Consider the following 6,267-nt stretch of genomic DNA (forward strand, 5'->3'; position numbering starts at 1 on the left):
TCTTGTTGAATCGATCCCTTTACCATTATGTAATGGCCTTCTTTGTCTCTTTTGATCTTTGATGGTTTAAAGTCTGTTTTATCAGAGACTAGGATTACAACCCCTGCCTTTTTTTTGTTTTCCATTTGCTTGGTAGATCTTCTTCCATCCCTTTATTTTCAGCCAATATGTGTCTCTGCATGTGAGACGGGTCTCCTGAATACAGCAAACTGATGGGTCTTGAATCTTTATCCAATTTGCCAGTCTGTCTCTTTTAATTGGACCAATTAGTCCATTTACATTTAAGGTTAATATTGTTATGTTTGAACTTGATCTTGTCATTATGTTATTAGCTGGTTATTTTGCTCATTAGTTGATGCAGTTTCTTCCTAGCATCGCTGGTCTTTACATTTTGGCATGTTTTTGCAATGGCTGGTACCAGTTGTTCCTTTCCATGTTTAGTGCTTCCTTCAGGATCTCTTGTAGGGCAGTCCTGGTGGTGACAAAATCTCTAAGCATTTGGTTGTCTGTAAAGGATTTTATTTCTCCTTCACTTATGAAATTTAGTTTGGCTGGATATGAAATTCTGGGTTGAAAATTCTTTCCTTTAAGAATGCTGAATATTGGCTCCCACTCTCTTCTGGCTAGGAGAGTTTCTGCCAAGACATCTGCTGTTAGTCTGATGGGCTTCCCTTTGTGTGTAACCTGACCTTTCTCTCTGGCTGCCCTTAACATTTTTTCCTTCATTTCAACTTTGGTGAATCTGGCAATTATATGTCTTGGAGTTGCTCTTCTCAAGGAGTATCTTTGTGGCATTCTCTGTATTTCCTGATTTTGAATGTTGGCCTGTCTTGCTAGGTTGGGGAAGTTCTCCTGGATGATATCCTGTAGAGTGCTTTCCAACTTGGTTCCATTCTCCCTGTCTGTTTCAGGGACATCAGTCAGACGTAGATTTGGTCTTTTCACATAATCCCATATTTCTTGGAGGCTTTATTCATTTATTTTTACTCTTTTTTCTCTACACTTCTCTTCTCACTTCCTTTCATGCATTTGATCTTCAATCACTGATACTCTTTCTTCCAGTTGATTGAGTTGGTTACTGAAGCTTCTGCATTTGTCATGTAGTTCTTGTGTCATGGTTTTCATCTCTATCAGTTCGTTTATGGACTTCTCTGCTTTGGTTATCCTAGTTATCCATTCTTCCATTCTTTTTTCAAGGTTTTTAGTTTCTTTGCACTGGGTACGTAGTTCCTCCTTTAGCTCTGAGAAGTCTGATCGACTGAAACCTTCTTCTCTCAACTCGTCGAAGTCATTCTCCATCCAGCTTTGTTCCATTGCTGGCAATGAGCTGCATTCCTTTGGAGGGGAAGATGCGCTCTGAGTTTTTGAATTTCCAGCTTTTCTGCACTGGTTTTTCCCCATCTTTGTGGTTTTATCTGCCTTTGGTCTTTGATGATGGTGATGTACTGATGGGGTTTCAGTGTGGGTGTCCTTTCTGTTTGTTTGTTTTCCTTCTAACAGTCAGGACCCTCAGCTGCAGGTCTGTTGGAGTTTGCTTGAGGTCCACTCCAGACCCTGTTTGCCTGAGTATCAGCAGCGGAGGCTGCAGAAGATAGAATATTGCTGAACAGCAAGTGTTGCTGTCTCATTCTTGCTCAGGAAGCTTCGTCTCAGAGGTGTACCCAGCCGTGTGAGTTGTGAAGTGTTGGTCTGCACTTAGTGGGGGATGTCTCCCAGTTAGGCTACTCAGGGGTCAGGGACTCACTTGAGCAGGCAGTCTGTCTGTTCTCAGATTTCAACTTCCCTGCTGGGAGAACCACTGCTCTCTTCAAAGCTGTCAGACAGGGACATTAACATCTGCAGAGGTTTCTGCTGCTTTTTGTTTAGCTACGCCCTTTCCCCAGAGGTGGAGTCTATAGAGGCAGGCAGGCCTCCATGAGCTGCGGTGGGCTCCACCCAGTTTGAGCTTCCCTGTGGCTTTGTTTATGTACTTATGCCTCAGCAATGGCGGGTGCCCCTCCCCCAGCCTTACTGCCACCTTGCAGTTAGATCTCAGACTGCTGTGCTAGCAATGAGGGAGGCTCCGTGGACATGGGACCCTCAGGGCCAGGCGTGGGATATATTCTGCTGGTGTGCCATTTGCTAAGACCCTTGGTAAAGTGCAGTATTAGGGTGAGAGTTACCGGATTTTCCAGTTGTGTGTCTCAGTTTCCCTTGGCTAGGAAAAGGAATTCCCTTCCCCCTTGTGCTTCCCAGGTGAGGCAATGTCTTACCCTGCTTCAGTTCTCCCTGGTTGGGCTGCATCCACTGACCAGCACCGACTGTCTGACATGCCCCAGTGAGATGAACCCGGTACCTCAGTTGAAAATGCAGAAGTCACCCGTCTTCTGCATTGCTCATGCTGGGAGCTGGAGGCTGGAGATGTTCCTATTTGGCCATCTTGGGCGCCCCCTCTGAGCTTTATATCATATGATCTGTAGGCTTCAGACATTGCTTCTTTGAAGAGTCTGTTCATGTCCTTTGCCTACTTTTTTATGGGGTTGTTTTTTGTTCTTGTAATTTTGTTTAAGTTTCTTATAGATGCTGGATATTAGTTCTTTGTTGAATACATAGTTTGCAAAAGTTTTCTCCCATTCTTTAGGCTGTGTACCTAGTCTGTTCATAGTTTCTTTGGCTGTACAGAAACTCTCAGGTTTAATTAGATCCCATTTATCAATGTTTTGCTTTTGTTGCAATTGCTTTTGGTATCTTCATCATGAAATCTTTGCCCATGCCTATGTCCTAAATGGTGTTGCCTAGGTTGTCTTCCAGGGTTTTTATCATTTTGGGTTGTACACTTAAGTCTTTAACCTATTTTGAGTTAATGTTTGTGTGTAGTGTAAGAAAGGGGTCCAGTTTTAAATCTTTTGGCTATAGCTAGCCAATTACTCCATTACTATTTATTGAATAGTGAATCCTTTCCGCCTTGATTATTTTTATCAGATTTGCCAACGATCAAATACTATGAAGTGTCCAGCCTTATTTCTGAGTCCTCTATTCTGTTCCATTGATCTGTGTATCTGTTTTGTACCAGTGCCATGCTATTTAGGTTATTGCAGCCCTGTAGTGTAGTTTAAAGTCAGGTAGCATGATGCCACCAGCTGTGCTGTTTTTGCCTTGGCTATTCAGGCTCTTTTTTTGTTTCATATGAATTTTAAAATAGTTTCTTCTAGTTTTTTTAAGAATGTCAATGGTAGTTTAATAGACATAACATTGAATTTATAAATTACTTTGGGCAATATGACCATTTTAGAGATACCGATTTTTATTAATCCATGAACATGGAAGGTTTTTCAATGTGTTTATGTTATTTCAAATTTCTTTGAGCAGTGGTCGGTCATTCTCCTTGTGAAGATCTTTCACCTCCCTAGTTAACTGTATTCCTAGGTATTTTATTCTTTTTGTGGGAGTTGTCAATAAGAGCTCATTCCTGATTTGACTCGTGGCTTACCTGTTTTTGGTGCATAGGAATTCTAGTGATTTTGCACATTGATTTTTTTATCCTGAGACTTTGCTGAAGCTTAAGAAGCTTTTAGGCTGAGACTATGGGGTTTTCTAGATACAGAATTATGAATTTGGGTAAATAATGAAATAAAGGCAGAAGTCAAAAAGTTCTTTGCAGAAGTCAAAAAGTTCTGTGGAAAGATTCAACGTAAGAGAACCACTGGGACACATATAGAGCAGTGTTAACAGGGATGTTTATGGTTCTACATGCCCACATCAAAAAAAATAGAAAGATCTCAAGTTAACAATCTAACATTACTACTAAAAGGACTAGAGAATTAAGAGCAAACAAATGCCAAAGCTTGCAGAATACAAAAAATAACCAAAATCAGAGCTGGACTGAAGGAGACGGAGACACACAAAAAAATTTCAAAAGATCAATGAATCCAGGAGCTGGTTGTCTGAAAATTTTAACAAAACAGATAGATTGCTAGCTAGACTAATAAAGAAGAAAAGAGAGAAGATTCAAATAGACACAATCAGAAAAGACAAGGGAAATATTACCATTGACCGCACAGAAATGCAAGCAACCATCAGAGAATATTATGAGCACCTCTATGCACATAAACTAGAAAATCTAGAAGAGATGGATAAATTCCTGAACACATACACTCTCCCAAAACTTAACCAGGAAGGAATTGATTCCCGGAACAGAGCAGTAACAAGCTCTGAAATTGAGGTAATAATAAATAACCTACCATCCGAAAATAGCCCAGGACCAGAAAAGTTTACAGCTGAATTCTACCAGATGTACAAAGAAGAGCTGGTCCCCATTCGTACTGAAACCATTCTAAAAAAATTGAGGAAGAGGAACTCCTCCATAACTCATTCTATGAGGCCAGCATCATCCTAATATCAAAACCCGACAGACATACAACAACAACAACAACAAAAATCTTCAGGACAATATTCTTCATGAACGTGGATGCAAAAATCCTCAACGAAATACTGGGAAGCTGAATCCAGCAGCACATCGAAAAGCTTATCCACAACATTCAAGTAGGCTTCTTCCCTGGGATATAAGGTTGGTTCAACATACACAAATCAATAAATGTAATTCAGTACCTAAAGAGAACTAAAGACAAAAACCACACGATTATCTTAATAGACGCAGAAAAGCCTTTCAATAAAATTCAACATCCCTTCATTTTAAAAACTCTCAATTAACTAGGTATTGAAGGATCATGCCTCAAAATAAAAAGAGCTGTCTATGGCACCCAAATCATACTGAATTGGCAAAACTGGCAGCATTCCCTTAAAAACCGACCCAAGACGAGGATGCCCTCTCTCTCCACTCCTATTCAATATAGAATTGGAAGTTCTGGCAAGGGCGATCAGGCAAGTGAAATAAATAAAGGGCATCCAAATAGGAAGAGAGGAAGTGAACCTGTCCCTGTTTACAGATTTATTATTTTTTAAAATAATATTTGAAACATTGGATTTGTAAAGGTATAATATACTTAATTTGAACTCTGAGTGCACACTGATTCCAGATCTCTTAACTGTTAGTTCACTGGCATTTTTCTACGTTTACATTTTCTATCCTAAGATACAATTACATGTAATTAAACACTAAGAATTTCTACCTAAATAAGAATACGTCATGACTATATCTTTCTGTTTCTGTAATTCTGAAAACATCTGAAGGTTAGTGTTTGTTTGCCAGTCGATAGTTTAGAAACCTACCGAGGTATACTTTATTCATTTGTAAACAGTCTCAAATAGAATTTGGAAAAAAATGATTAGGCAAGTAAAGTCTCTGGGAACCCAGAAGGCAATGATAAGCCCCATCGTCCCAATCTTGTAGGCTTTATTACGAAGATAATATTTACACGTTTCCTGTATTTTATGGATTTATGATTGGCACATGGAATTAATAAATTATATTCATATACTGCATAACAATATTTTGGTCAATGATGGATGACATATACTGTGGTGGTTCCATAAAATTTTAACGGAACTGCAAAATTCCCATTGCCTAATGACATCATAGACATTGTAATGTCACAGTGCAAAGCATCATCGTTTTGATGTTGGTGTAAGTGAACCTACGGCACTGCCAATGCTATAGCACATATAATCATGCATAGCACATAATACTTAATAATGGTAATAAATGATGATGTTACTGATGTATGTATTATACTATAGTTTTTATCAATTCAGAGTGTACTCCTTTTGCTTATATATAAAATAAAACATTAGCTGTGAAACCGCCTCAGGCAGGTCCTTCAGGAGGAATTCCAGAAGATGACGTTGTTATCATAGGAGATGACAGCTCCATGTGTGTTATTGCCCCTGAAGACCTTCTGGTGGGACAAGATGTGGAGGTGGAAGACAGTGAAGCTGATTATGCTGATCCTGTAGAGACCCAGGCTAATCTGTATGTTTATGTCTTACTTTTTAACAACAACAACAACAAAATAGTTTAAGAGTAAAAAAAGGGAAAAGTAGTATAATAAAAATAGAAAAAAGTTTATAGAATAAGGATATAAAAACAATATTTAGTACAGCTGTGTAATAGGTTTGTGTTTTAAGCCAAGAATTATTACAAAAGAGTCAAAATGTTACAAAAATTAGAAAGTTTATAAGGTAAACAATTTACAATTAAATGAGGTTAATTTATTATTGAAGAAAAAAATTGCAAATTTAGTGTAGCTAACTGTACATAGTTTATAAAGTCTGTGGTAGTGTTTGGTAATGTCCTAGGCCCTCACATTCACTCATCGCTCACTCACTCCC

This window comes from Colobus angolensis, unplaced genomic scaffold (assembly GCF_000951035.1).
Source record: "Colobus angolensis palliatus isolate OR3802 unplaced genomic scaffold, Cang.pa_1.0 Scaffold20, whole genome shotgun sequence".
NCBI classification, from domain to species: domain Eukaryota; kingdom Metazoa; phylum Chordata; class Mammalia; order Primates; family Cercopithecidae; genus Colobus; species Colobus angolensis.